Source organism: Mastigoproctus giganteus, chromosome 7 (genome assembly GCF_048544385.1).
Source record: "Mastigoproctus giganteus isolate SK-2022 chromosome 7, ASM4854438v1, whole genome shotgun sequence".
Classification (NCBI taxonomy): domain Eukaryota; kingdom Metazoa; phylum Arthropoda; class Arachnida; order Uropygi; family Thelyphonidae; genus Mastigoproctus; species Mastigoproctus giganteus.
In genome coordinates, this window is record NC_143581.1 from 82,087,577 (window position 1) to 82,111,433 (window position 23,857).

The 23,857-nt window shown below is 37.5% G+C and overlaps 1 protein-coding gene across 3 annotated transcripts in view; it reads right to left on the reverse strand.

Annotated features, from left to right (window-relative positions):
* The window catches only part of LOC150083032 (uncharacterized), a 379,196-nt gene that overhangs the window by 117,401 nt on the left and 237,938 nt on the right, over nt 1-23,857 (reverse strand). The window contains exon 2 of one of the 3 annotated variants that reach the window (XR_016547160.1): nt 257-433. The exons of 1 other annotated variant lie outside the window; for it this stretch is intronic. The gene's annotated coding sequence lies outside the window, so the exon portion shown is untranslated. Of the gene's footprint in view, nt 1-256; nt 434-23,857 lie in introns of those variants that run through there. One more of the 3 variants, XR_016547159.1, reaches the window with a different exon arrangement.

Genomic DNA, 23,857 nt, shown 5'->3' on the forward strand with positions numbered 1-23,857 from the left:
GGAGGGGTTGGGGATTACTTAATTAGTTGAGGTTTTCTTCTTTAAAAATTTTATCTTCAGTCTCTAGCACCTCGGTCCTTTCTAGCACTGTCTTTAATTCACTGCGTTCAGTTCATTTCCTATTTTTATTTGGAATTGCACGTTTAAGTCCACTCTTCCTTTCTGTTTCCTGAAGATATTATCAGACTTTGGAATACCACTATATGGAGTTCTTTTAAGAGTAACCCCCTCGAAGAACTAAGATACAGCCACTAAAAACGTCTTAAATTCTTCAGATAATATGATCTAATATCTTTTTCTTGATCCAACAGATCACTGGTTAACTCTGTAAAGATTTTGATGTTTTAGCAATTTTTGAGCCGTTGCTTCTTGTTCCATAATTCTCTTGATCAGGCTGGAAGGCTGCCAGATAAATTCCTTCTCATTGTCATATCTGTTAGTAATATAAACAATAAATTATAATAAATATTATTAAAAAAAATAAATGAAAGAACAAACCACTCAAATAAATATAATATGTAAATAAGAATGTGGAAGAGAAGGGAAGGCAACCACTATCTATATATATATATAGGTTGGTAATAACGCAAATTTAAAACTCAGTAAAACAAAATCAATAAATAATTTTACATCCAAGAAAAAGCCAATTTAAATATTAAAAGACCAAAATAAACTAAAGAGCACAGAATGAAAATCTTAAACAACCGAAAAGCTAAGCTCACTTTGTCAATCCGGAGAAAACTTTCTAGACTGTCCGGGTAGTTCTATCCTGGATTGGGAGGGTGCTACAAGCGAAATACTTTCATAAACATAAAGAATTCAAACTAGATAACCCTGCACTTTAAAGAAAAAGGCCATTTTTCTTAAAGTTATCTGAAAATCTTGAATACGCAAAGACTCAACCAAAACTGACATTATGTACAATTAGTTTAAATCTGCACATGCAGCGTATTAAAAAAAACACTCAGGAATGTGTGAATATCGTTCGTCTTCTATCCTTGGCAAGTAATATAGGTTCAGTCCCCTTAGGATATCAGAGTGCCTTGCCAACGGTTCTGGTTCAGTAACTCCAGAAAGAGAATTACATTAAAATGGTACTTGCCACCTTCTACAGTCTTGCATTGGAGAAGATTCGAGGTATAGTATTTCGCAATGTTGAAATTTGGACCATGGCAACGTGACCTACCTTTTTGCACGTTACTGCCAAATCGTGTTTGAAACTGTAATGTTTCAATCACGATATTAAACATTAAATGAAGCTACATATTAAATGAAAACACAATATATAAAGATTTAAATTTTCTCATAGTTCTCGATTAATTCAATACCCGAATAAGATGTCCCTAAACGTATATTATATCAGCTTAATCCCAACAAGATGTTTGATATTCGAAGACCCCTATCTCTTAATCTGGAAATCATCCTTTATTAAATTATGGACTACCTTGAAAAGCTCAATATAAATTTACTAGTTTAAGTAGCTGGTTCGATGTTAACACCAGCTGGTCTGATGTTATTTGCAGTAACCTCAACCTAGAAAAGTCACTAGTAGAGCGAGACTGGAACTATCATTTTCGATTAGCAATTTGAAAATGATGAAATTAATAGAACGGATAGGGTTCGTTCTGCTAGCTGAATATGGATTTAATTTCCGTTTACTAGTACCCTGTGCCAATAAACCGAAATTAAATCCATATAACAGCTACAATAACAGGCACAAAAGATAACCATAATTTGTGTATTCGCTATAGTTAATTATATGAATTTAATCTTTAATGTGGCGTTGTTTTTACTTTAACCCAAGGAAGCCAAGGGCGTTAAATGTCACCTGATTGTATCAGTTAAACTGCATTTGTTTTGTGGTAGGTTTTGATTTTTTTTTTTCTGAATAAAACTTCCAAGTTTTCCAAAAAACACGCAGCCTGCTACGAGACTGATTAACTCGGCCACAGTGTATGTGTGTGTGTGCGTTGGGAATGACCATGAGCTCCACCTATCTAGATAAGAATATCCTACCATTTTTCACACGATATAGAAGAATGCCAATCGTAAAGATGTGAGGGTATATTATTCATATAACAGTTTTAATTTGAGATTAGTTATGTGGTTCTGAAAGATGATGCAGATGACTCATAAAATGAATAAGTTCAGTTCCATTGAATTTTGCAGCACTAAAAGGGATAAAAAAAGCCGAATTAAGAACTTTATTATGAAGGATAGTCAGGAAGGAGGCATTTCAACTTGAGTAGGTAGTAATAACAGTGAGAGACACACCCCTTGCAAATTGCACCTTTTCATCCTGTCTGTTTGATTTGAAGGTGCTTATTATGCGTATGGGCTTACTAAGTTAATATGGTTAGTACATGATCTTCATGGGTGGATTTGGGCAGCTTGACCATTTCTCAGAATTCTAGCATGCCCTGGGGTTCAACAAAACATAACCATTTTTTCATTTTTCGTGAGATGTATTAGTTTTATACTTATAGGGGTTTATGTTTACTGCACTTACACTGTATTATTATGATCTACTAAGTTGGCAGATTTCTGATACGCAATCATCTTGATTGCGTGAAGATAGGAGGTGTAGGTACTACAAGTAGGTGACAGAGAAGCTGAGACTACATGATCAGTATCACTGCGGAACCTATAAGTGTATCTGAACAGTTATTACATGGGCGAAGAGGCTGTGAATTTGCTGAAATTGGAATATGCTGTTGTGGGATTGTGCGAGCCTGTTTCGATTCTAGACGATTTGTGGAGCTCGTTGTTAAGACGTCAAACACATCTTCAAATTGTTTATCGTGCACCCAGTCCCGCTGTATCTGAGTTCCCTCAGTTTCTCATTCTAATCCTGATAAATAATGTACTCATACCACTTTCTGTCATATCAAAAAGCTATGACTTTGTCATTATCATTATTATTAGCCATATGGTGCCAGGAAGCCTGAGGCTTGTGCTGTACCAGCCAAAAAAAAAAAAAATACCGAGAGAGAGAGAGAGAGAGAGAGAGAGAGAGAGAGAGAGAGAGAGAGAGAGAGAGAGAGAGAGAGAGAGAGAGAGAGAGAGAGAGAGAGAGATATCAAGGGTGAGAAGTAGAACGGAATCACCAAGAAAGAGAAGAATGATGATATTCAGCTTAGGACCCTGGGTGTGCCAAGCCCATACTCACAAAATGTGTCCCTGGGGTTGTATTAGTGTATTAGAAAATTAATTATGCTGTGGTACGAGGTAGTTTTCAGCTTTGGTCTATCTTGATGAGATCTCAAAATCACAACATGTGGTCTTAGATTACCGGGTTTGAGATTAGGTCTCGAATGACTTCTTGCTGTTTCAGAGGACGCCATTTCCTAATCTTCTCTCCTGATCGATGCAATGATTGATTTGATTTGGTAGTTGTTGGCGCATCGGCTTCTGTGGCCATATTGCACCTCCCAAGGTTTTTGCAGTACTTTGATCCAAACCCGAGGCGGGAATCGAACCCGCGACCTTTGGGTTGCCCGGCAGGTACTTTACCCACTCGGGATCGATGCAATATTAAGCATTTAGTGTTGAGGGAGAAAAAACTTTATGCGTCCAGAAGGCAGAGGGATCCTAATGGATGATACCAGCCGTATTCCATCAGGGAAAAAAAAAAAAAAAAAACAGCAAAATCTTCTGTTGAAATGAGGGCGTCGATCTTAGTCGCGCAAGTTCACAGAATGATAACCAATGATGTACGATATACTGATGTTGCTGACTTAAGCTACTTTACGTCACATGTCAACAACCGATACAGAAATGGTCATTACTGCCACTCGAAATCAGCGACAAGCATGCTGGTCTGCACTTCTTTCCTAATTGACAATGAATCCGACTCAATGGCGACCTTCAGTTCTTTGCCATCAATTGAAGTGGGAAAGATCCTCACGGGATACGTAATCATGTGACCTATGATCTGATGAAACTTCTGAACAGTTTTTGGGATGTGTGGTCAAACACTATCTTCTCTTGACCGCCCTGCATATCTTACGGGCTGCTTGTATAGTGTTTATGTCAAGTTTATACTCATGAAGTAGTAAGCTTGCTCGATTAATTTTAACTGTCGCAGCCAAAGTTTTGTCACTTTCCATTGCTTTACCGTTCCGCACCACTTGTCAACTGCCTCTGTCATTTTTATTTCTGAAGTGTGTCGATGGATAATCGCTATCGACAATTGCTTCTACATATATATTTTTTGTTAAAATAATAACCTTAAAAAACAACACAAACCTAAAAGATCACCTGATAATTTCTACGTTTATTTTGTTTCTACACATTACGAATTCAAATTGTACACGGCATGAATCAGTACAATCTAAGAAAGCCAATAAAGCACAATTTCTTTACGTTTATATATTGCGGTTATAATGCTTTTATAACCTAATATATTGTGTAATAAAGAACAAAACCGCTTTGCAGCCCTCGTGGGTAGTACAGTTAGCAGAATCTGGCTAAGTTAGTCGGTCTCAGGCGAGGGTTACATGGTTTTAGCTCCCGGAAACTCTGGTTTTTCATCCAGCAAAACAAACGACTACAGAACCACGCATTTACAGATAGTATAAGATGCATATATGAAACTTCTAGTTAACGGCTGCCACTGGTGAAATTGTCCCTTTGTATAATACTGTATTTGGCAGTTTGTAGAAATAGAAAGTTTCTTTTATATACACTTAGTGATTTTAAAAATCATTATGCAATTCTTATCAGCGTTTTTAAATGCCACTCTATTCGAATCTCAGTTCTAAAGAGAAGAACCAAATATCTCTAATACCCCAATTCCTTTATATATTTCTTCTCAACCTCCAATTTCGAACAACGGATCAGAACCTGTAGCCGACCACGTATTGTCATAACAGTTGCCATCACGATCCCCGGGTTGAGAATCATTGCCCAAAGAATTGCATATTGGTCACTGGAGCTACCGCTATCAATTGAAAGGAATTTTAAAATAAGCGCATTATTAGTTCAAATATCTTCGTCTTGTTTTAAAGTACATATCTGTTGAAGTTGAATTGTCTCTCTCTATTTTTAACTCACAATTTCCGTTTGTTTTTATTTCGTTTACTGTAGTTTCAAAACACGCTGCTAATGGATTCCCTCCAACGCTGTTCTTACGTAGAAAGAATATTATTTTTTCATTTATCTTTCATCAACATTTGATAGTATTTAAACTTGCGTTTAGGTTCTCTCAATAATAAATAATTGGAAGAGAAAACAGTCTTTTAAAAAACCCAACTTTTAGATGATTTACAAAGCCACAGAATTAAATGAAAATATAATTAAAGAAAGGATTATCTCTATCCATCATCGTGCAATTAACACCTAGGGACAGGGTAATTTGAGCTACAACTGACAACGACGAAGTTCTGACAAGAGCCAGGATGCATGTGTCATCTTTACTGTTCATTGTGTGTCAGCATCCGAAACGCTCAAGTATAATAATAATCTTATTTATATTAAGGGGGATATTTAGTAGCTTGTGCTGGAAGTGGAGGTAGGTATGTCAAACATTTGACTCACTAGAAGATGAACGCTCAGCACATACATTACCCAAATTACTCCCAGGACGACCACTGATGTTTGGATAGTCAGCCCTAATATCTATGAATGTAATGAAAGGAGATAGAGATAAAAATATGTATACGGGGAGGCGTAATGATGTAACAGCCCTTCTAGAGAGCTCGTGGAACTGAAGTATAAAAACAAGATAGATTGAAAACGAATATATCTGGCAGTACGAGTCATTGTATAGACGCTATGGGATACAGGTAGTTTAAATTAAGACATGATGGAAAGCTCCCTAAGGGAAGCCCACATCTAATATTTCAGCCCTCTGTGGAATACACTGACATTAGAAGAGAGCGAAGGCTTTCTCTTGAAATTAGGAGAATAACACCTACTCTAATACGGCAACGGTAAAGTTTGGATAATAGGTTTCTTGAAGACACGACAATTCTTGCGAATATTTAACAATTTATTAGCGGCGTTTATTTATTTATTTACGCATTTCTCACCCACAGGACACGCAGCCCTAAATCGAGGAAGAAAATTAAAACTGTGTACTGGAATTTATTCAAAATTTAGCAGAGTTAATGAAACAGAGTGAAGAGCAATTTCTTATACGCAGCTGCTCTAAGCGTATAATCAATTTGATGTTTATTTATGGGGGAAAAGGACCAGAGGACTAACATGAAGGACAAGCGGTGAAATAGTATGTTGGTATTCCCACACCCTACAGATAGGTGTTAGCAGAATCAGCAGAAGTTTTTGTCATTTGTTAGTTTCTGCAACAGAGGAGCAGAAGTGGTTAATGAGACACTGCTCGTGCAACAGGTGTAACATATGGGAATTCCTTCGACAACTGAGTTAGCTTCCCTATACAGTCATGTGATAGTTCTCAGAGAGTGTAGAGGTGCAATGAATCAGAGGATTTTACAAAATAGAGACCGAGAGAATAGCACCGTATTTAGCAATCACCACTGTCAACTGAAAGCTTATAAAAGAAACATTCACCTCAAACTCAAGGGTATTATTGTACCCTCAAATTTGAGATGAACGTTTCTGTATCTCCATATTGGAGGACTTTACCTTCTTTGGAAGTTAAAATCTCAGATGTGTTACTTCTGCCACACAAAATATCTTTTAGTGTGTACGTAGGGAGACCACAAGCGAGCGAGCCCGCGCTCGCTCGCTTGTGGTCTCCCTAACGTACTCAAGTAATTGAGTTGTATCACACGCCTTGTCTCGGAGGATTTTTAGTTCCGAGAAGAAAGAAATAAGTAAAATCTGCATGCCCAATTGTCTGGCTGGACCATTTCCTCTCGTATAGATTTCCTTTTGTTTGTGATCTAATTTTTTTTTGTCTGTTCTTGCTAAGGTCTGTAATTGCCACCTTATTCGGTTAATCTACGGAATACTTAAAATGTTGGGTCAGAGATCACCATTTAATTGTCCCTTTTTTAGTGTGCTTTCCGATGATGGTTAACGCTTACTAGATTTATTCATGCAATGGATAAAGATATATTTTGTGATACGCTGTGGGAGTTCATATAAATTATTCTTTGCATTTCTTAATTTTTAGGTAGTCAACTGTTCCCCTCCGTGCCCTGCATTCTTGTGGTAACTGTTGGGCTGTTGCGAACCTCTGAGAAAATTGCTACCATTGCAATTGTGATTTTGAGCCATCAGTATATAGAAGCTCTGTAGTAGTAGTAAATTAATAAGAGGAGTTTACCTCAATATAGTACGTGGAACACTTCCGTATGATACCCTCCAGAAATTAAAACGGAAAAAACGAAAAAATCGACAACTTACCAATATATTAAAGTGAAATATAAATAATTAAATAATCAATTTATATTTATATTTCACTTTAATATATTGGTAAGTTGTCGATTTTTTCGTTTTTTCCGTTTTAATTTCTGGAGAGTATCATACGGAAGTGTTCCACGTACTATATTGAGGTAAACTCCTCTTATTAATTTACTAATATTATCAACGTAGAACATATTGAGTATTACAGCTCTGATTCATACTATCTAATAGAAGCTCTGTGTATAGCATGTGATAGTTGAAAGTAGAGGTAGAGTTTGTCCCTGTGCTTGGAGATGATGCCACGAGGATGTCTCATGATAGGGAAAAATGTACCCATTATTGGGATACTTTGTTCTCTTGAGCCATTTGCGATTACACTGCGTGTCTCTTATTGATCACGGATAATATATTCATGTTTTATATGGACTGGCAGAGATTCATTAACTTCTGCAACTTAGAGGACATGGAGGATGTGATGTTCGAAGGACACCGGTTGCTACACAACGTGTACTCTGATGTATTAGCTGCAAAGCAGAAGAGATAAATGATGAAAAATTGTTGTGAATTGTAAAGAACTCTTGTGTAATGAATATTTGTGGATCAGCTGATATCCTACAGTGTAGCGATCTGCTCCCTATTCTGTTATTGCTAAGGAATGGACACATTTGTGCTGCGTTAAGTGATTTTAGACTTTGCACGTTGATTATATCCAGAGATATTAACAGTCCCACCATCGCGAGTGCGTAAGCAGGGGATTTAGTCGTTGCAGCACGACTTTGAACGAATTCCAAAAAGTTTATTCATAACTGGAACACGAATATCAGCTTCATGAGGGTTTACACTTCCAGGAAGCAGCCAGGACTTTCATCGTTGGAAGAATATCGACTAATGTTTTTCCATACGTCTTGAATAGAGTTAATTTATTCATTACTTGGATCCATTATATGCTCTTGGCTTTCGCTCGCTTATATTTTATACAATTTTCTGCGATAGGAAATTTGCGAAGCAGATTTAGATGTGTTTTAGTAAGTTTTTAATTCCACGACTGTACTTTCTTTGTCGCTTCCTAATGGATCTCATGAAGTTTCCCAGACAAGGAATGAGAGGAGGGAGGCAGTGCATGCTGCGATATCGACAGCTGTGGTGGAAAGGGTTGAGAGATGATAGCACGCGTGTGTTCTGTTGTTGAGCGCAGATAGGTTTCTATATCCTACCAGTTTCTCTATTGTTTGCCCTCTTCTGTTTATACCTTCACAACGCCATGGCAGGATATGACCATTCAGGTCTCCCATTAAACAGAATCCGCAGAAGGTGATAAATTAATTTATCAAGTTCTCGGTAGTCTATACACTTATCCCTGGGAGTAAATGAATGGAACAAATATAAATGTAATTAGAAATATGGATTATCTAGTGATAATTATCGAGCTGATATACAGTCATTTACTATGATTTCTATTCCTCCATATATCCATCCGTAATTTATTCTGCCTTTTTGTATATACATTCCTTTAGGCAAGGTATTCCTATGGCTTGAGGTTTTCTAAGCAGAGACAAATCACCGTCCATTGGTTTAAGAGTACGTAATCGAGTTCAAATAGAGATTAGGTTAGGTACCTTACCTAATCTAATCTCTATTTGTGAAAAAACCTCTGCAGTTACAGTTCCATCTTAAAGACCTGTGTTATTCCATTCTATTTTCGTCTCTTGATTATTATCAGGAGGCCTTTTCTGATTTGCTTTTCCGTTTTTTGGTAGGTAGAAGAATCCGGTATCCATGTCCTCTTCTGAAATATCTTCAAGTTCAATTCTTTTCTTTTCATTTTTTGCGCCACTAAGTTTGTTTTTCGAATATTCATCAAATCAGTTTTGATAATTAGTAAACATGGATGCATCGCTCATCCCATCTTAGTCCCAACATTTTTGGAAAAACTAAATCTATTACTATCAGTCCTGGTTTACACTTCCATCTCTGAATGCATTTCTGTTTTCTTACAACCAGCAGAGATTTTTAGTACAGACATCTACTCCAGGAAGGCGACGATTTTTATACAGAGATTTTTTTGTTACATTTATGGATACATGAAGATAAGATAAGCGAATAGGAAACCAGATAAGACGACCAGTTGCCCAATAAATTTCCTGTTAATATGCTGAGCAAATTAAAAGAAAAGTCGGCCATTATGTAATTTATACAAGGGCCTCACAAATTATTTTAGTCCAGATCCTTGCGAAAGCCAGTTCCAAGAATAAATTCCCTTATTAGAATTCCATCTCCATACTTTGGTCTTCTTGTTGAAGTAAAAACCACAAAGGAGAGCCTAAAATAAGAATGCGAGTTTAAATTTAAATATTCGTCAAGGATGTGAATGAATTTTTCTAATAAACAACTTTTTATTTAATATATTATTTTATTATTACTATTATTTGATTCACCTTCATTATTCCAGAGAAGGTAAGAACTGGAAGCCATTTATTTTCATGAATGAAGATAAGAAATATGTTTATCTCAGCTGTATGCGTGTTGAGAAGCGACATTTCACGTAGACGTTTTATCACGCAGATGAAACAACTGAACAAGCAAACAAGACCTTCAAGAAGCTAAATAATATGGTTTAATAAGATATATAACTGTCACAAGTTTGGTGTCCATCTGAAGACCAAAAACAATATATATGTTATTTCTCTTTTTATTTAGTGTTCCTTTCATTAAATGGGATTTTACAATACTAAATTAATAAGCCATTCGATTAAGGTTGTTTGATACGAATTTCTCTTTTACTATTTCTGATGTGCACGTGAGAAACTCCAGCTGAGAAAACACAGCGCTCAACAACGCCAGCTTATCTTCATAAGTTTTCTCATATGCTTCATCCATAGCTTTATATTTAGCAAACAGATTTTTTAGAGGAATATGGCGTTACCGATCATAGCATTTCTTTAGGGCTCATCCCTCTATTAGCTAAGAGAATTTTCCTTTCTGAGTATTAAAAAAAGTAGCTCTCTATCATAAGTAAGCCAACATATACTCATCGAGTTCGTTCAAAAATCAAAAGACATTCATTAAAAAAGAGTTAAGATATTTTTTGAGATTTCTTTCACTTTTTAGGCCCAACTATATGTTTTCCAAATTTCTCCCGAAGGACTGCGTCCTTCAAATCTGAAAGAAAATCTCTAAACACGGTGTTTTAGATGTTGATACAACCAAATGTCTGATGGAGATAGATTGGGTAATTTTGTAGGTCAAGAATGTGGAAAACCTGTGACTGATAATTCACTCTTCCGTTAAGATCTTGTAGGGGTTGTTTTATGTTATTGTCAATAGGGGACGTAGCACCATCCTGCATAAAAATTATGCTTCCACAAACCCCGTTAGTTAATCACTGGGATAATTTTGCCCGCAATAGGGTAAAGTTATTATCATATATTGTTAACGGTTTCAAAAGGACCAATAACAGCCCGTTCCGTAAATTCACTCAACTGTAACCTTCAGCGGAATGGATAGATTCTTCAGTTGTACATGCGAGTCTTAACTACCCAAAATTCGATAATTTGTACCTGCCACAAATTTATCAAGGTGAAAGTGTGCGTCAAAATTTTCCACAAGTTGTTAAATAATTCTGGATCCTGCGCCAACCTTGTCAATCACTCACTGGGTTAAATCACAACAGCTTTGATAGTCTTGCAATATATGGATGTTTGATTTTATAGGAAAACCGCGTGGGGTCCTATTAAGGTTTTAAGTACGATGCCTCAAGCAATTCCAGTCATAAGAGATGTATAGCGAGCACTAAATAATCTCAACGAATTTGACTGGGCTTGTAACAACATAACCCTCATAAATTCTTTTTGATGCTGAAGGACGTCCACTTCTAGGCTTAGGAGCTAGGTAGCCTTCCATTATTTAATAGGATTCTTTTGGAACAAATAGGCCTTCATACGTTTTCTGTCTTTTATGCCCTCTAAAGGCTTCAATGATACTATTACCATTCTTGTAATAAAGTTTGCTTTATCTTTAGGCAATGTTTTAAAACGAACTTGACTGAATTTAGTTTCTTAAATTAGGTTACAGCTTCAAGCTTTTCATCTTGACGACGAAGAATAAGACCATTACTAGCAAACGCTCCAATTGTCCCATTTCAGAGTTATTCCATTTTTCTGGAGTGAATAAATCGTTAAACTTTCCTATGGCCAAATTTCTAAATAGTTTTTTATCGTTGAAGAAAATTCCACAAATACTGTGGACTTTAGAACCATCATTAGGATTTGCTTTGGTGCACTGTACATGTTTTAGAAAACAAATAGAGATGTTCAGAGAGGTCACATAGGGGCACAAATTGCTCGTGCAGTATTTTCTTTCTGTATTAATTAAATTTCTTTTTCAACTTTGTAATACTCACGGTAGTCCAAACGAGAATCCCTGATTCAAACAGTTTTTATGATTGCGTGCGTTAAATATAAAGTACTCAGCTGAAAAGTGAAACCTTATCTGTTTTGGGGAGGGGCTAAGCAAGCCAAGTATTAGCCACGTTATCTTTGGCTCTACTATCTGCTGAACAGATGTTCACTTTCTCACACAAACACACGAGCAGTGACGAGTCTTGCAACCCACGAGATTATTCTTCTGTTCACTCTATCCTACGTAGTTTTCTGAAAGGTACAAATACTGGCAGCTGTGTGGGAAACACCAGTGGCTTACTTAAAGTAACACTACTTATCACTGTGTCTGTGTGTCTCTGCGAACCATTAAATTATCAACACTGCCCCATCATTACACCTGCTAACAACGGGATAGGCAACGACCCTTTTTGCTGTCCTATACCTTTCGAAAACATCACTCAACGATAGTGAGAAGTACCAACGATAAGCCTAGTTGGAATTGGATCGTATGGCCAAGAAAACATAACGAATATCTTTCTGTAATTGGAGATTGAGAAATAAAGAGGCTGTGGATGTTAAAAAGAACATTGGAGCTTTGGTTTAATAAATGCTTCATTGAATGGATTATCTACTCTCATAACAAACGCATTAAACTCTTGGAGGTTTCTAAAAGTTTTCTTATTACCCTATAAAACCACGTGGCCTGCGTGGAGGATATTTTACACTCCCTTAACACGGATAACCTTCATAATGATAACCCTGTTTTCATTCGGTGCCATTATGATGCATGCTAATTACAAGCGTTATCCTCCTACAACACAATTATCTAGCCACCGCACCAGGGTAATAGAGCTCGATCCTGCAGTTAACCTTCATCTGCTTAAGTCGATGGCTTCAATATTAATGACAAGCTGGAAAACAGCCACGCGACAAACGAGAGACGTTTACAACGCCGTGGTACACATTAACATATGTATTGGCGCAAAGCGAGCAGCGCATTTATTACCAAAGATACGCATTGACAAACAGAAGAAAATATATAAAACAACTCGTATTTAGGCTGATGTCCTGCTTAACTGATGTCCTGCATTTTAAAAGATGCCATGTATGACAAATAATAACTCTGAATTACGGACAGGAAATAATAATATAATTTTTGTGTTAGTGGAGAAGAAGGGAATGTACAAAGAAAGCGAAAAAACAGCACTTGGAATTGTAGGGTCTCAATTACGCGAGGGTAAGGTTCTTTATCCCCACATAAGTTGGGGTTTACCCTATAGAAAACTGTGATAGTAAGGTAAAACTCGGCAAACTCTTATAAACCATATACGTGTGCATATATATATATACACACTTCCCTACCATTAATATCCGGGCACCCCTCCATGGATGAGGAAACAGGTCCTATGCATCAACGCGTCACAGAACTTGCTATAAATATGCACACTGGGCTTCGAACAGACAATTGGAAAAGTGGGCATGCAAGATGACACGTTCAACCGAATTACTTCAAGAGAAGTGATCACCTCAACAAATGCTAGACGCCGATTAATATGGTGTAAGGAGCACGAATCCTGGACTGTAGAGCGGTGGAACACAGTCCTATGGACAGACGAGTCAAGGTTCGCACTCTACCAGTATGATGGTGGTTTCTGAGTGTGTAGAATGCCAGGGGAACAGTTCCTTCCTGATTATATCCTCCTAACAATGAAGTTTGGTGGAGGCTATAGTATGGAACTCCTTTCATGGTTTGGCTTCTGCCCATAGTCGTTATCGACAAAACCATGAATGCTGTGCAATACCAGGACAGCCTGGACAATGATGCACTTCCAATATTATGGCAATACTTCTGGGAAGACCCATACCTGTATCAGAAAGACAACGCGCCATGCCATACTGCTCGGGTCGTAACAGACTGATTTGAGGGACATGGGTGTGGAAAAGTTGGATTGGCCAGTTCAGAGTCTGATCTGAACCATATCGAGCATTTTTGGGATGTATTGGATCGTCGGGTACGTGCACGTCGAGATCATCAAAGAACAAAGCTGAAGTGGTGGCTCCGTTAAAGCCCGAGTGAGATTTGGTACTCGCCAAGTTGGAAATTTTTCGGGGTATCTGCGAACAGAAGTTAGGGAATGCTTGGGAATATTACCATAAATTAAAAACATGTCCAACAAACAGTGCAAAAGTAAACGGATCTGTAGTGTCTCCCATTATAGTAAAACTGTAAACAATGAGAGTTGTAGTTGAACCTCAAAGTCTGGTCATTTGGACGCTGCTAATATGCCACTCTGAATCATTGGTTACTCACAAGTCCATGGGCAGAACATGACTGCCCATGTTAGTTTCAAAAGTTAATGTTGCTATGTATGTTTTTAATGTTGAAAGCCAGTTTTACAGAGTTATATATTTATGATGTAAATATGAGCATAAAAAGGTTTTTCTGTTTTAAATATATGTGCTTTTATGATTAATAACGATCAAATATAAGGGATTCAGGATTTAAATATTGGGAGTACAATGTGTACAGAAAAAAGATACGGGACAGGGGGGGGGGTATACTCTTAGTTAAGAAGCACATAAAATATAAGGCAGTTCTTTCAGTTGGCATGGATGGCCAGTGCAATAATAATTCAGTTCGGTGTGCCATAAACACTGTGAAAATAAATATGGGAATGGGAATATTTTATGAGCCTAATGATTGTGATGAGTATAACGAACAACTGTACACACATATAGAGTGGGCCAATATATAATATTGTTTTATAATGAGGGATTTTAGCTTTCTAGATATTGACTGGAACTTGGAGTCGGGTTAAACGTCAAGCCAAATAAATCCACAGTTGCAACCACACCAGCAAAGATTTCATGGATTTATTGGACGCTTGTTTTCTACAGCAGAACGTTAGATAAGGAATTAGAGAAAGTAATAAGCTCGACCTGATCATCAGCAGCTACTCTTCATAATTATGAATTTGCAGATAAAATACAGAGCGGAAATGATCAGAGTATTACTGAAGTGAGATTTATTTAAAGACTTAACTACTGGCAGGGGCAAAGGAATGACTTCTGCCCGCAGTGTACACCACTCGTGCACACTGCGGGCCCGATGGAATACAGTTAAGATGTCACCCAACTTGAGGGATAAACTTTTGAAACTAAAGAAGAGAAATATACTGGGATGTATGGGATCTATTCAATTTATTAAGGAAGGCAGTAAAAAAGGTAAGAAATCCTTTTTATATAATTATGAGAGCATCCTTGGATTAAGGGAATGTCACTCTGTACTGGAGATGTGCAAATGTATTCTCAATTCACAAAGGGGAGGAGGATCAAAGGGTGACATCAGTAATTATAGCCTTGTTAGCTTGATGTCCACGAAAAACAATGGAGTCACTAATTAAGGAAGTAATACAGGACCATCTAGAGGAGAATGAATTTAAACTGCACTCACAGCATAGATTCCTGAAGGGTAATCTTATCTGACCAGTCTGACTGGATTATATGATGCAGAAAACAAAGTAACTGGATGAAAAAATAATTCTGACATACATTTAGGTTTCAGAAAAGTTTTTGATAATATTCCACATAAAAGACTGCTGTATAAATTTGAGCAGCGAGGCATTAGGTGTAAGTTACTGCTATGGATAAAGGATGATTTAGTTTTCAACAGGTACTGCTCTTACTTGAATTGAAAATTTCTCTTATAGACTGTCTCTTATAGTAAAAATTGTGGACGCACCAGGGAAAGATTTTTGAGCCATCTAGATGATTATGTTTTATTCCAACGCCAGAGAAAGTACAAGGTCAACTTTATCTTGTACTTTCTGTAATATCCTTGACTTGATTACTAGTGACCCCAATTTCATAAAACAGGTAGTGTACAATGAGATTTTCATGGTCAAGTGAAAAAGGGAGGGGCTCCAATTTCAAGAGAGGGGAGTATAATGGACTGAAGTATTACTTGGGCTCTTATACATGTACTGGAGATTCACTTGCTGGAATGTGCTGAATATAAGTTATTATGGGAAAATTTCAAGGAATTCATCCTGAAAGCCACCAATGCGTATGTTCCAGTGGAGACGTTTTGCAAAACAAAGAAAGATACCAAAGTGGATGATCAGAAACAAAGTGTTTAATTGAGCAAAAGGGGAAAAAAAGTATGGTATAGTTAAGACTATCGCGAGATACCGATATGATTATTATACCATGCTTTTTTTACCGATGAAGTAAGGCAAGCCGAGTACGAGGAATTACTGGCAAATGGAGAAGAATTCATTTTTGTACGGGAATACAAAAAAGTGAGAGAGTGAATCAGATTGGTCCCTTACTTGATCAAACGGAAAACGTCATAAGACCAGCAGAAGTGGTAGACGAAATGAATAAATACTTTGCTATGATCTTTACAGTTTAAGATCTTTCGAAACACGAGAGATCAGAGACTGCCATAAATTAAGTGATATATCAATCTTGGAGAAGGGTATCGGGAAAAAGTAGTGAATCTCAGCGAAGTTAAGCTTAAAGAATAAATGGGAATTGTTGTGAGAGTAGCAAACAGAGAGTTATGCGATTAACAGTTCTATTTAGTTTAAATATGGCTTCATCGGTCCACAAAACATTGTCGAAATACGATATCTGGGTTTGTAACACTGGTGGCTAAAACGTTTTGGCAAATTCCAATCATTGCTCATTCAAACTTTGTAACAACATGGATGATACACGTTGTATTTAAGTTCCTTTGATTCTATTTAAGCTTCTTTTAAGTATACCTCTTTTACAAGTTCCAAATTAGCAGATCTCTTTGAGATACAAGGTCTATCAGGTTTTGGTAGATTATGCCTGTTCTCCTCTCATTAGGCTTCTTCACAATTTGCTTTATCGTCTTTATTGTGGGTGTTTTATATCCAAGAAACTTTTTTACTTGGCGTGCAACTTGTGCAGCGTTTTCGTATTTTGCATGCCACTTTATAATTTCAATCTTTTCCTTCATTGTACTACTTTTCTGATGTTCAAATTATTCTGAAACAATTTTAAAAAGATCAACTATTTTTCTAATACGTTGTACATATTTAAATCATTCAAAATAGTTTCCTTACTTATGGACCATCCTGTAGTTATCATTTCAAATCAAATTAACAATAATAAAGACATTATTTCATAACTTAAGAGGAATTTTATACGTCATTTTTGAAGATGTAAGGAAGTGACCGAAAATTCTAAGAGCCACCTACAGAGCCAGCATAATCGACTGCCTCCAACTTCAAACTATCAATACTGTCGACAGAAATATTTACTACAGCTAGAAAAAAATCAGGTGTTATTGTAGATTCTTATCCTATATATGTGTATTTTTGTATGCATGTATTTTGTGTTTGGGTGGCACTTTGAACAACAGTTCAATCCCCCACTCATATCACTGCGAAGATACAGTTATCTCACGGTCAGGTATGTGAGTAGTGTAGGGTCGTGAGATTAGTGAACGTCGTGCTGATATGTTATTTAGCCACTTGCCACCCAGAAGTACGAGTGACCAGGGCGACTGCTTCCAGGTGCTCGTCCGTTATCTCGGGAAGGTGGGCCAATTCTACTATCAAAACACTGTGTCTCCAAGGAGTCCTAACCTCGTTGCAGGAGTTAGTGCAATTAGCTGCAGTGAGGACCAGAAATCGCCCTAGTGGTTCAATCCAGAATTCTGGGCTCCACGCCAGATAGCTAAACTCCCTCTCGTGATCTTTAACGGCCATACCAAATCAGCCTTCCCCCTGCATAGTTGTTTCACCACCCCACTCGTATACATAATCCTTGTATTGTGGTAAAATATTCGCTGACCTCAGCATGAATTGTTGAGGAGGCTTCCATCCTGCAATGAGTTGATAATGGCTGCAGTTTTTTTTTTATTCGCTGACCTTCAAGAACATCACTGTCTTTTGTGGTCGTATACTGTGTGCTTCCGCACTCCTCCTCCCAATAAAGACAGAGATCCACAGGAATAGTACAACAATCAGTGTAGGATTTAGACATAAGCCAAATAATCCATGGCTTGGTGCCTTGCCTTTTCCAACTGTGAGGATAAAGATCTATAGCTGCATAATTTTGGGCCTATTCCCATGTGTGGCTTAGAATCTCATCACGTCCAAATCCCGCTCTCACCTCAATCTCCATAAGATCCATGGAAGAAATGAAGAATACTGATTGAGCACCGAGTGAGAATCCAGAATCACATGAGGCATCCGGTCTCAAACTCGAAGTGCAGACTCCGAAAACTACGCAAACTTGCCGGATTCAAAATGTGATTTGAATATTTGCACACATCCAGTTATAAACCAGCTCATTTTAAAATAGTTAAATCACATTTTAAGTTTTTAATTAATGCTGCTACGTACTGTATTTTCGTCCATTTATTTTTAGAAAGGATATATAAATAAGGAGAACCGATTCTCTGTGAATTTCCTCTGTAATGTTCATGAGCGTCATATATTTACATACAGGAAGGACAAGGCCGAATTATCGCTCTCCTCTTAACTTGCTTCTTTAATACTCAAGTAAGAAAATATGCGAGTAAATAAAAATATGGTTGTATTTCAACTATCAGATTCTCCCTTTCGAAAACTACAGATGTGACCAAGAAAAAGCTGTATTTTAAACCCACAAATAGTAGTCAAAAAATGATCTTGATGGCTGCCATCATATTGTCAATCCCGACAAAGACAGTCCACTCTAGGATGGGTGTCATTTGCTGACATTGGGAAATCTGATACGCAAAAATTTATGGCAACATGAAGGAGGAAATGGCAGCCAATATTGGGCAACTTAAACTACTAACAGTTAGAGTAACTGTAATTCCACTGACAAATTAAGTTATTTCTATGGGAACCAGTGAAGAGATAACAAAGGGACGAGAAGAGAATCGAATAATTGGTTTACTAGATAAGCTGCGTGTGCGTGCAATGATGTACCTTTGTCACATTTGCTTTCCGGCGGGAATTTCAAGCAGTTTCCTTCGAACATGTTTTATTAAGAACGCCATAAATCGGTATAAAATCCACCAAAGCAGCTTTCCGGTAAACGGACGTAAGTTTCCATGACGACAACAGCAAAGGAGGGAAAAGGGATGGGAAAGGAGAATTAACTGTCACGTTCAGTAGACGGCCACCCCAATCTAACACCGCTAATCGCTCCACTCTTTGGCCTCGAGCCAAGTAACTTCGTTAATCAGCCAACTAATCCAATGTACACTTGTTGCTTAGTAACGGACGGACCTCGCCGGCTAGCCACAACATTCCAAGTAAGCCTCTAAAGACAAGCTGTACTTGGGGATGTGTCTTCCGGTTCGGTGAAAAAGAATCGGAAAGCGAAGTCATGGCAACAGATCTAGTTCTGCAGGATTGCATACGGAATCGTCTTTCGCTGGAACGAACTGGGATAGTCGCCTCACGAGGAAAATGCGCAAGACGAAATACTTGCCTTTGGAGTGACGTCAGTTGCGTAGATTTCATCACCTCGTTTGCAGCTAAGAATACTGCTTCGACTCAAATACAGCGTTTAAACTGAAGAGATTGTTTCTAACATACATTCCTTGACACGTCTACCCACCCTTAAATGAGGAATCACTTTTTTTTTAATGAAAATCCCAAAACGAAAGGTATTAGAATCTTTCGAACGTTGGGGAGGTTGAAGACACTTAATATTAGACTTGGATTTGTAGAGATTGTAAATATTCGGTAAATTCATGCTAGGGAAGGTTGTTCCGAATGGTACTACCTTTGAGAACACCAGAAACCTGAAGGGATACATTAGGAGAAGAAAATATGATTCTTTGGTTGGTTGGTTGGTTTATTGGGGATTTTTTGGCACATCGGCATCTATGGCCATAGTGTGCCATTGAACTGAAACTTGAAGGCCATCGCTCAAGATTTGGTTTAATACTTCGAAGCTTATTGTTAAGCTGTTGCTGCCATGATAACTGCCACTGATTATTGGTCGATAGTCTTCATGAAGGATTTTCCACTTATTGTCGGGTGGTAGGTTAGCCGGTTTGACAGCACTGTCCGCTAGTTCATTCCCAGGAATTGCCATATGTCCTGGGACTCAGCAGAAGCGTATGTTTCTCCCAAGTTCTGATAATGTATGCTAAGAGGAATTTTTTTTTTTTTTACAATTAGGGTGAATGATGTTCGTGGTGTTTTTTAGTGCTTGAAGAAAGAATCTCAGAAAATCATGCTGCTTTTAATATCGGAGGACTCAATGTAATTCAGTGCAACCTGAATTGCTATTAGTTCGGCAGAGAATATACTGAACTCACATGACAACTGATGTGCTAATGTGATTTTTGAAGAAAATGCGGTGATTCCAACGTGGGCATCGTTCTCTGATCCATCAGTATGTATTACGACGAAGTTGGGAAACTGGTCCACTGCTGCATGGTATTGTTGCAAGGAATTTTCTCTATGTGAAGTAGATTTAGTGAATGGAGTCTCAGAGAGGTTTTAGGGGCGCCACTTCCAGATGCGGGGACAATATTCCATGGTAGAGTAGATTTGCGATTTGTACAGAGTAAGTATTTGTTTAGAAGAAAGGTATCATTATCGCCGAGAGCGAAAGAGAAAACTGAGGTTTTTAGATGCAGAGGAAGCAATATTTGTGATGTGGTTGTGCCAAAAGAGAATAAGTCAGGGTAATCTCTCTCTAATAAACATATGTGATCTTGTCTAAAAAAATCGAAGTGTCATGGAAGTATAACAGCAGTAGAATCCTTTTTGCGAGATATAAGATAGGACTGCGTTTCAGAAAGATTGAAATAAACTAAGTTATCCTCGGCCCAACCGAGAATTACCTGGAGATCAGCATTTTAGGAATTGGTGGATATTCGAGAAGTTAAAAGCTATTTTGAGCAGGGAAAAATTTCCCGAACTGGAAATTTAAATGCAGTCTACTATCATTAGCAAAACTATAGATAGGATTTCCAGTCAGTGGAAGAAGGTCATTTATATACAAGAAGCAGGGGCGTATTCAGGGGTAGACAGAAGGGGCATATGCCTCTCTTAACCAAAATTTTGAAATTAAAGAAAAAGGATGTAGCAGGCGTTCTAAAAGGAAAAAAAAACCTCAAAACCTTGATCGCCATACCCCCCCCCCTCTTACGATGATACCTGGATACGCCACTGACAAGATGGAAACGAATGGGAGAAAGAACTGAACCATGGGAACACTAGAATTACTGGAGAAGTTGGAAAACAAAGAAGTATCCACCATTACTACAAGACAGCGGTCAGAGAGAAAACTAGATACCCAATTTAACTAGTCGGAAATCCGTAAGAAGGCCATTATACCAAACATAATCAAAAGCCTTATAAAAATTCCAATAGCAACTGCCTGAGTTTCACTAAACTATTCTATTGAATTTTTCATTTTAGAACAAATTCAAATGGAAGAGTTTGGTTGCGGCCATAAGCCAAAATATCACCAACTGGATCGACACTAAGGAAATCCATATTGGCGATTACTGATCACATGGAAGGTTTCGAGATAGTTTAGGAGTTGGCGGTTGGAAATGTATTTCATTTCTCCATTACTTTGTGAAGAATAGAGGTAATAATAGAAAAAAATTGGACGATTATTGGATAGATCGGATTTGTCACCTTTTTAAGGATCTGATTGGATATGACCAAATTTACAAGAAGAAGGAAAACCGCCTGCAAAAAGGCGACCCAAAAGGAGTAAGCTTATAAGCACAGGTTTTGAGAACAAGTGGAGATATACCATCAGCACCTGAAGTTTTCTTGGCATCAAGATTGTTCGAAGTTCTTCTGAATTCCTTTTGTTGGAAAACTACGGGAGGTATTGAGTGGAGTGCACTGAGAATGGTAGATGGTTTTCCAAGATTTCAATAGAAGAGTCAGAAGAAAAGTAGGATGCTAGCATATCGGCTTTATCATTAGCTGAGGAAGCAAGAGGACCATCAGGTTTTGATATAGATGGGAGTATAGATATGCAAAAAGTTGCGGCCAATAGCTTTTTGCAAGAAAGCAGAATGCTCAACCGCTGTTTAAATAGAAAACAACTTTTTCTACTCCTGTTCGAAATGTACTTTGGACTGATTAATAACTGATTTAAAATCGATACGATAATTTTAGTATAGGTAGAAAATGAACCTGGATATTTAGATGCGAACTAATTGTGACATGAAACATTCTCATCTTAAAGAGCCTTACAAATTTATTGGAAACCAAAGTTTAGATAAAGAACGAGATTTTAAGGTGGAGCGTGGAATAAAGGATTTCATCCCTACAAGAACAATTTCACTGAAACATCTGAGCGATATCAGAAGATTTAAAACAGTAATCCAACAAAGGAAAAGAAGATCAACTCATTTTGCATTCTTGTAATTCCATACAACACGAGGCCGAGAAGGACTATTATGGACAGGCTCCATCGGAGAAAGAGACCATCATCAAGTTATGATGTGAGGTGCCGAGCAGACTATTCAAACTCTACTCTGTACTTTGACGGGAGAAAAAGATTAAGTGTTCGGTGTGTGGTTAGGATTGTTTTTGGTATTATAGTAGGTAAATGAATAATCTGTGCGAAGTCATTAGTAATTGCAAAAGTCTCAGCATCTCGACCAGCTGGGTCCATGTAATTAGAAAACACAAGACATCTGGAGTTGTGAACATTAAAATCGCCAAGAAAATTACCTCACTGTTAGGAAAGTTCAACTGGAGAAAGTCAAGTTGCAAAGAAAGAGAGTCAAAGAGCTCCAAGTGATTAGTGGAGTTGAGAGAACGATAGAGGGAACATTTGCGTTTGATATAAATGGGAGGTATTTATTAGAGACATGTTAAGCTAACGAAGGTAGAAAAGAAGAGGTTCCAAATTACTGAGTCTCTGACAGGGAATACCAGAGTGGACTAATGCACAGGTGCCATCTTTGAAGCGAATGGAATCGTACAAAGAATAATTAAGACAGCCGAGATGAAAAGTGGTTGAGGCAACCGATAACTGGGATTCTGTCAAAAAAGCACGTGGGGACTTAGAAGACTGCGGTTCGAAATGAGCATCATTAATGTAGTTTCATTAATTTATGTGAAAGGAAAAAGACGGAAAAACTTTGTTACCAAATATATTAGGAAGGTGGAACGGGAAAGTGTCAAATAGAGTAAAAATGAACGGATTCTCCATCGATAATCCGGAGAGTTGGCACCTATACAATATATGCACTAATATTTAGAAATTTCAGTATTGATTCCCTTCCGTCTCCTCCATTTTAACTTTTGGGCAATGGTAGCCAAACCACTCCTATAACCGTCGCCGATGACTGGACATCTTTGTCTTCTAATTACAGCTTTTGTCCTTCTCATATCTTTTCAAATAATAACGAGTAAACAGAACGACATTCTATTGACTTATTTCATTATTATTTGCGTTTGCTCGTGTGGAGAACTCCGCGTGACATTTGTCCTTCATATTTATATCAATTTAAAATTATCTAAGACATTTATGAAGAAAGAAGCTTAAAAGCAAAAGTAATTTGAGAAGTAGGAGGAATATAAAGAGAGCAAACAAGTTTGTTTGCTCTCTTTTTATTCAGAAATTCTTATTAAATAAGTTTTCATGGAATGTATATGATTAGGTTTTGCGACTGGATCTGATAAACGCCTGAATTCCAAGGAAAGCAGTTTCAGGACAAGGCTTTGTTTATTCAAGGTTTTGTAACAAGCAGCGAAAGCTTTGTACAAGAAGTGTCCCAATGAATACTTTGGCAAGATGTAAAAGAATGAAACGAGTGGATCTTTTTCATGGTGGATGATTTTCTGATGAAACGAGTGGATCTTTTTCATGGTGGATGATTTTCTGATGAAACCAGTGGATCTTTTTCATGGTGGATGATCTTCTGATGAAACAAGTGGATCTTTTTCATTGTGGATGATCTTCTGATGAAAAAAGTGGATGAATTCTTAAACTGTGGATGTAAGAAAAATATTGTGGATGTAAGAAAAACGTTTTGGATGTAATAAAAACAACAACAGCAAAAAAAAGCTTTTTATGTGGTGGCTATTAAATTCGTGTGGATGAGAAGCGACGAGCTCGAAAAACATATAAATGTTTGGAAATGCCACAGCTGTTGAATACAACATTCCAAAATTTTC